The following is a 9,141-nucleotide window of genomic DNA, read 5'->3' on the forward strand; positions in this document are numbered from 1 at the left end:
AGGGGAGCCACGAGGGGCCCACGAGGGTGGGGGTCATGCCTACCCCCCTGGGCACGCCTCCCTGCCTCGTGGCCGCCTCGTTGCTTCCTTGATGTCCACTCCAAGTCTCGTGGATTGTGTTTGTTCCAAAAACAACTCTCCTGAAGGTTTCATTCCGTTTGGACTCCGTTTGATATTCCTTTTCTGTGAAACACTAAAATAGGCAAAAAACAGCAATTTGCACTGGGCCTTCGATTAATAGGTTAGTCCCAAATATGATATAAAAGTGCATAATAAAGCCCATTAAACATCCAAGACAGATAATATAATAGCATGGAACAATCAAAAATTATAGATATGTTGGAGACGTATCACGCCTTTGATCTCCATCTTTGAGGCGCGGCATGATCACCTTCGTCACCGGCATGACACCATGATCTCCATCATCGTGTCTTAATGAAGTTGTCTCGCCAACTATTACTTCTACTACTATGGCTAACGGTTAGCAATAAAGTAAAGTAATTGCATGGCATTTTTCATTGACACGCAGGTCATACAATAAATTAAGACAACTCCTATGGCTCCTGCCGGTTGTCATACTCATCGACATGCAAGTCGTGATTCTTATTACAAGAACATGATCAATCTCATACATCACATATATCATTCATCACATCCTTTTGGCCATATCACATCACATAGCATACCCTGCAAAAACAAGTTAGACGTCCCCTAATTGTTGTTGCATGTTTTACGTGGCTGCTATGGGTTTCTAGCAAGAACATTCCTTACCTACGCAAAAGCCACAACAATGATATGCCAATTGCTATTTACCCTTCATAAGGACCCTTTTCATCGAATACGATCCAACTAAAGTGGGAGAGATAGACACCCGCTAGCCACCTTATGCAACAAGTGCATGTCAGTCGGTGGAACCTGTCTCACGTAAGCGTACGTGTAAGGTCGGTCCGGGCCGCTTCATCCCACAATGCCGCCGAATCAAGATAGGACTAGTACCGGTAAGCAAATTGAACAAATCATCGCCCACAACTACTTGTGTTCTACTTGTGCATAGAATCTTCGCATAGACCTGGCTCATGATGCCACTGTTGGGGAATGTAGCAATAATTCAAAATTTTCCTACGTATCACCAAGATCAATCTAGGAGATACTAGAAACGAGAGAGAGAGAGAGAGAGAGAGAGAGAGAGATGGACTGCATCTTCATACCCTTGAAGATCGCTAAGCGGAAGCGTTACAAGAACACGGTTGATGGAGTCATACTCGCGGCGATTCAAATCGCGGAAGATCTGATCTAGCGCCGAACGGACGGCGCCTCCGCGTTCAACACACGTACAGCCCGGGGACGTCTCCTCCTTCTTGATCCAGCAAGGGGAGAGGAGAAGTTGAGGGAGAGCTCCAGTAGCACGACGGCGTGGTGGTGGAGCTTGTGGTTCTCCTGCAGGGCTTCGCCAAGCACTACGGAGGAGGAGGAGGTGTTGGAGGAGGGAGGGACTGCGCCAGGGAAGGGTGTGCGGCTGCCCTCTCTCTCTCTGACTATATATAGGGGGAAGGGGGAGGAGGAGGTGCCCTAGGGTTTCCCTAGGGGAGGGGCAGCGGCCACAGGGGAAACCCTAGATGGGTTTGGGCACCCCCACCCCTAGGAAACTTGCTCCCAAAGCCGGGAGGGGCGGCTGCCCTAGGGGAGGCGCCCCCACCTCTCCAGGTTACGTGAGATGGGGTGGGAGGGGCGCACATCCCCTTAGTGGGCTGATGTGCCCCCTGCCCTTGGCCCATAAGGCCCCCCAATGCTTGTCGGGGCCTCCGAAACCCCTTTCGGACACGCTGGTCGTCACCCGGTACCCCCGGAACAATTACGGACTCCAATACCCTTCATCCAATATATTGATCTTCACCTCCGGACCATTCCGGAGTTCCTCGTCATGTACGGGATCTCATCCGAGACTCTGAACAACCTTCGGTAACCACATACTAACAACTATAGCGTCGCCGAACCTTAAGTGTGTAGACCCTACAGGTTCGGGAACCATGTAGACATGACAACGACACCTCTTGGCCAATAACCAATAGCGGGATCTGGATACCCATATTGTCTCCCACATGTTCCATGATGATCTCATCGGATGAACCATGATGTCGGGGATTCAATCAATCCCGTATACAATTCCTTTTGTCTATCGGTATGTTACTTGCCCGAGATTAGATCGTCGGTATCCCTATACCTTGTTCAATCTCGTTACCGGCAAGTCCCTTTACTCGTTCCGTAATGCATGATCCCGTGACTAACTCCTTAGTCACATTGAGCTCATTATGATGATGCATTACCGAGTGGGCCCAGAGATACCTCTCCGTCATACGGAGTGACAAATCTCAGTCTCGATTCGTGCCAACCCAACAGACACTTTCGGAGATACCTGTAGTGCACCTTTATAGCCACCCAATTACGTTGTGACGTTTGGTACACCCAAAGCATTCCTACGGTATCCAGGAGTTGCACAATATCATGGTCTAAGGAAATGGTACTTGACATTAAAAAGCTCTTAGAAAATGAACTACACGATCTTGTGCTATGCTTAGGATTGGGTCTTGTCCATCACATCATTCTCCTAATGATGTGATCCCGTTATCAACGACATCCAATGTCCATGGTCAGGAAACCACAACCATCTATTGATCAACGAGCTAGTCAACTAGAGGCTCACTAGGGACATGTTGTGGTCTATGTATTCACACATGTATTATGGTTTCCGGTTAATACAATTATAGTATGAATAATAGACAATTATCATGAACAAGGAAATATAATAATAACCTTTTATTATTGCCTCTAGGGCATATTTCCAACAATCTACGCATAGACCTGGCTCATGATGCCACTTTTGGGAAACGTTGCATGGAAAACAAAAAAAAATCTACGCACACGCAATGATCTATCCATGGAGATGCATAGCAATGAGGGGGGGGGGGTAGTGTGTGTACATACCATCGTAGAACGTAAGCGGAAGCATTTCACAACGCAGTTGATGTAGTCGAACTTTCTACGTGCTCCACCGATCGAGTACCGAACGTACGGCACCTCCGAGTTCTGCACACGTTCAGCTCAGTGACGTCCCTCGTCTTCTTGATCTAGCAAGACGTCGAGGTAGTAGATGAGTTCCGTCAGCATGACGGCGTGGTGACGGTGATGGTGAAGTGATCCTCGCAGGGCTTCGCCTAAGCACCGTAAGAATATGCCCGGGGTGTAAACTGTGGAGGGGGGCGCCGCACACGACTAGGCAACTGTCTCGTGTGTGCTAGGGGCGCCCCCACACATATATATATATCGGTGGGAGGGGGAGGGGATAGGCCAGGAGGCGCCTCAATTAGGACCGAATCCTACTTGGGCTCCTCCCAAGCCATGCGCCCCCCTACCATATATGCGAGCGGGGGAAGGAAAGAGGGGGGAGAGAGAAGGAAGTAGGAATCCTATTCCACACTTGCCATTCCTCCTTCCCCTTTCCTTCTACACCTTTGGTCGGACCAAATGGGGGGCGGCTGGCGCGTTTCCCCTCTTGGCCTATAAGGCCCATATCTTTTGTCGGGGGTGCCCAGAACCCCTTCCGATGATCCGATATGTACCCGGTACCCTCCGGAACACTTCCGATGTCCGAATACCATCGTCCTATATATAAATATTTACCTCTCAACCATTTCAAGACTCCTAGTCATGTCCGTGATCTCATCCGGGACTCCGAACAACATTCAGTCACCAAATCACATAACTCATATAATACAATATCATCGTCGAACTTTAAGCGTGCGGACCCTACGGGTTCGAGAACTATGTAGACATGACCAAGACACCTCTTCGGTCAATAAACAATAGCTGAACCTGTATGCTCATATTGGCTCCTACATATTCTATAAAGATCTTTATCGGTCGAACCGTTATGACAACATACGTAATTCGCTTTGTCCATCGATATGTTACTTACCCGAGATTCGATCATCGGTATCTTCATACCTAGTTCAATCTCATTACCGGCAAGTCTCTTTACTCGTTCCGTAATACCTCATCTCATGACTATCTCCTTAGTCATTTGCTTGCAAGCTTATGATGTGTATTACCAAGAGGGCCCAGAGATACCTCTCCGACACTCAGAATGACAAATCCTAATCTTGATCCATGCCAACTCAACAGACACCTCCGGAGATACCTGTATATCATCTTTATAATCACCAAGTTATGCTGTGATGTTTGATAATACACAAGGCATTCCTCCGGTATACGGGAGTTGCATAATCTCATAGTCGAAGGAATATGTATTTGACATGAAGAAAGCAATAGCAATTAAACTGAACGATCATTATGCTAAGCTAACGGATGGGTCTTGTCCATCACATCATTCTCCTAATGATGTGATCCCGTTATCAAATGACAACCCATGTCCATGGTTAGGAAACCTTAACCATCTTTGATCAATGAGCTAGTCTAGTAGAGGCTCACTAGGGACACGGTGTTTGTTTATGTATTCACACATGTATTAAGGTTTCTGATCAATACAATTGTAGCATGAATAATAAACCTTTATCATGAATAAGGAAATATAAAATAACAACTTTATTATTGCCTCTAGGGCATATTTTCTTCAGGATGTGCCAATGGTAACGGCCTCGAGCCATGATAAACACAACATAATGACCACTGATGGAACCTTTCAGTACTACATTACATGGTGGCAGTTCAGTTTTCGGACAAAGTTAATAGGACACGACCCAATCAACCCACTATTCCAACACTACAAACTTTGTTGTTAATCTACCAAGGTCTGGATTGGTCTTCGGAACTGATGCGAACATTTTGAAGAGGGTGCTGCTAAAACTCCTCAGATATCCAAAGAATGTCACTTCTTGGATTGAATCATGTTTACAGTAGAAGAAGAAGCCAAAAAAGGATTGGCAAGGACTTTGGATCCAGAGGTGTCCTCAGACAATAATCGGCATAGAAGCATCAAGTTTGTTGAACTCGCCTACAAAACCGAAGACTCGAGATGAAGCCGCAACTCCGAGCAGTTGATCAATGTCATCGTCTTGAAGACTAGTTCAGGGGATATTGACGGTTTTCTAGACTAGGGGGTGCTAGCTATATCAGCCTGCCAGTTGTGGGCCGGGCCGACGACCTCCAAACAATCGAAGAATGGACCATGTCCATCATGGCTCCTGTCGGTACCATGAATAGTTGATTCACAAGATCGACTACGCATGGACCACGGGTTTCCCTCCTCCTGATCAGAAGTATCAAGACTACAAGACCCGGGAATAGAACCTACGGCAACGACCCCCGTCGGCCAGCACCCGAGAACGACCTCACCCCTCAACAACCACACCCAGCTGGTCCGCACACAACAAGCCTTCGACAGCAAGCTACCGCCTCACCCACATGTGGCGCGGTTGTTCAGCGCTCACAGAGCTTTTGAGCCACGTGACAGGTGAGCAGGGAACCGTGAATGGAAGTCCCTCAACCATTGATGGTACACCATCCAAGAGACCGTGTCCAAGTATTGCAGGCACTTGAAGCATCTCATTGCATGGTGGCCTAGCGGTGCACAAATCACCAAGCAAGTAAGTTGATCACTAGCCAGATGTGCTTAATTTTGTTGATCACTAGCCGGACATGTATTGTTTTGTTGCTCACTAGACGGCTATGCATTGTCGACAATGTTTCACTTTTGTAGCATACTCGTGCTTGCATGGTGTACAAGAAGTTGGAGAAGAAGTCCTTCACTGTCATGCATTGTTGGTTGAAGTTAAATGGGCAACCGAAGTGGAACCTTTTCATAGCCAAGACTGCCGCCCAAGCCATCGGGGAAGAAACCGATGACCCTATCGACCCAACCCAAGAACCGTCGAAGAAGGTTATAAGAAATTCACGGGGCAAGAAGTTGGAGGAGGAGAGGGCGAAGCGAGAAGGTGTGGTGGCCAAGCTCACGGAGAGGTTCGAGGACATTTTGGCAAAGAAGGAGGAGGCATGCGTGAAGTGCTCGGACATCAAGGAGGAGGCATGCGTGAAGGCGGAGAGGTTCAAACTATTGATTGAGGCGATGGACAAGAAGCTCAAGCTCGAAGAGAGGAGGACCATGATCGAAGAGAGGAGGGACGTGCTTGAGGAAGAGAAGTTGAAGATCGCCGCCAATGCGGAGGACGCCAAGATGCTGACCTTGAATGTGGACTCTTTGGATGCCGATGCAATAATCATCGTGCAAACTGTCCGGTACCAAATGTTGCGGCGTCGGAAAGATCAGTTGGCGACGGTGGAGAAGAAGCTCAAGCTCGAAGAGAGGAGGACCATGATCGAAGAGAGGAGGGACGTGCTTGAGGAAGAGAAGTTGAAGATCGCCGCCAATGCGAAGGACGCCAAGATGCTGACCTTGAATGTGGACTCTTTGGATGCTGATGCAATAATCATCGTGCAAACTGTCCGGTACCAGATGTTGCGGCGTCGGAAAGATCAGTTGGCGACGGTGGAGAATGAGGACGCAACGGAGGCTTACGCGGAAGCAGAGGCATAGGCTGCCTACGCGGCGGCGACGACACCACCTTGATCGGGGAGCTGACGGCTGGGATTGTCGGTCCGGTAGGGCAGGAATGCACAGACTGATGTTCTTTTAGATTCGGGCATGCAAAAAGCTAAGCATATTTGCCACTATTTGGTTCTGATCGGGTATGTGATCGACGTGCTGTGTGGATCGGGGTACATTTGAATTTGAATTTACTCGCGAACATATACATGATAACATTGGATGGCGGCCTCCGCATCCATGTCCGCGGACTGGTCTCCCCGTCCGTGGCAGTCCGCGGACACGAATGCAGGAGGAAATTTGCGGGTCGTCGTTGGAGATGCCCTTAAGCTGGCTATAGTGGTGGTACCTTAGTTGGTATCATGCACTCAGGACTAGCAAATACGCGTGGATAATTAAAGAAGAGAGAGGGTTAGAGTAACATAGGTAGTATTCGGGACATGCATGATAATAAAATAAGATCATCTATGATATTACTCTATGATACTATGCACATGTGGTATCTAGACTAGTATCATATGCATGATACTAGTATATGATAGTCCCACTATGAATAGCCTTAATGGTATAGAAAAGTGTTTGATGTCAAAAAAAAGGTATAGCATTGTCAAAAAAAAGGTATAGAAAAATGTCGTCCCAGATTCCAGGGGTGTGGAACGTTGCACAAGCCCTTTGGAAATTTCTTCGAAACTCCTGCAAAAATTGAGCTGTTTTCGATTTTTTTAAAATGAGTTGTTCTCGGTTTAGGTTCCGAAATCCGTGGACTCCTTTTCTTCTCAGGTCCCAATCGAGATGGGTTGATTCTGTGGATGTGTGGATAACGAGGCAAAGCGGGTGCCGTTCGTCTCTTCCGCTCCCCCCGCCATACCACGCGGCACGCGCGGGTGGGTCATTACCGAGACCGACACAATTCATTTTGAACGGAGGCGTCACTCGCAGGATGGCAATTTTATTTTTTTGAAAATCACTCGGGGGATGGCAGGCACGCTGACCCCGCGCCTTCGCACTTTACAAAGCCCGCTCCCGCTCAGCACACACCAGGACCCGGTCCATGCACCGGGCAACCTACCAGGAGGCCCGCTATTTTCCAGCCGAAACTACTGCACGGACGACACTGCCCGGCCGAACTCCGCACGATGCGAGAATGAACGGTGCTAGCTACGTTTGCTCTAACGCATGGACGGTTCGATGTGTAGCATCGTTCGGTGATCGTCCAATATCATCGTGTGTGTAGCATCGCTGTTTTCCAGTTTTCACCTCTTATTCGTACATTAATTGTACTAAATCAATGACAATTAATATGGATGTACTAAATCAACACAATTGTTATGGATTGAAGAGAGTACTAGCATAAAATATGGCCTCTCTACAAAAACAAGCATAAAATAACATTTTTATAGATACTATTAAAGAGTGAATTTCTGGCGTGAACATTCAAGTTGCGCATTCCCTAAAACACCGCAGTCTTTAGCCTCAACAAAAATAAAAAATATAGTCATGTGACATCAAATGCCAAGATCCGTTTTGGATGTGAATTGTCACAGCCATAACGGGGCAATGCATTTTTTGAATTATAAGCGATGTAAAATCCTGAGCATTTGTCAAAAGACATTTCACATCTGACAAATAGTGTTTAAATTTGATCTTGTAAGAGATAGCCGACGACGCATGCTAAGGGTCCAATTTGCACAACTTTTTTATGGAAGGGAACACTTCAAAATGATATGGCTGGGTGACTACGTCATGGTTCACACTGCTCATGCACATTTAGAAGGGGGAGGGGGGGGGGGGGGGGCACTATCGTGCAACAAGCTGGCGGACGCCGGGGTGCGGCAAAGGCAATGGTGTAGGTAGCTAGAACAACGACAAATAATACTATCTCGTAACTGAGCTGTCACGGTGAATATCAATGCACCCTCTCCCAGACTCAGCTTTGAAATAGATCAAATTGTACTCACACGGTGATTAGTCCCGATGGCTATGTCACATTACAAGAAGATCAGCTAGGTGGTGATGGGAGCATACAAGTATGCACATTCAACTTATAAATAATGTAAACCATGAGTTGTTGTCACAACAAATTTATCACTGATGATTAGAGTAGACTTTAAAATTTGATCATATAAATTATAATAGAGTCAGACGAAAACAAGTAATGATAAATTGACACACTTTTATAAAAGGGAACATGATGAGCCCTCCCCATATGATTCGTTGGTTATGAACTTATGACACAACTCATATTGCTCACATGCATTTAGGGGATAGGGGGAGTATGGTGCAATAGGTTGACGAGTGTTGGGATGTGGCAAAGACAAGGGTGCACCGCACATTTAGTTGGCGATAAAAACGATGACAAAGAAAAACGTGTAAATGAGTTGTCGCAGTGAATAACATGTGGGAACATGCACGACACATCCTTTCCCAAACTCATTTTCTATAGACCCAGCTAAACTACTATTGCAAATAACAATAATGTCTATCAATGAAATCACAAATTTGCATGATCTTAGAGCATCTACAGCCGAGCGCCTCAAACGACCGGGCGGACGGCCCTGACACTGATCGGTCAAAAAAGGCGATCC

This window comes from Triticum aestivum, chromosome 1B, assembly GCF_018294505.1.
Source record: "Triticum aestivum cultivar Chinese Spring chromosome 1B, IWGSC CS RefSeq v2.1, whole genome shotgun sequence".
Classification (NCBI taxonomy): domain Eukaryota; kingdom Viridiplantae; phylum Streptophyta; class Magnoliopsida; order Poales; family Poaceae; genus Triticum; species Triticum aestivum.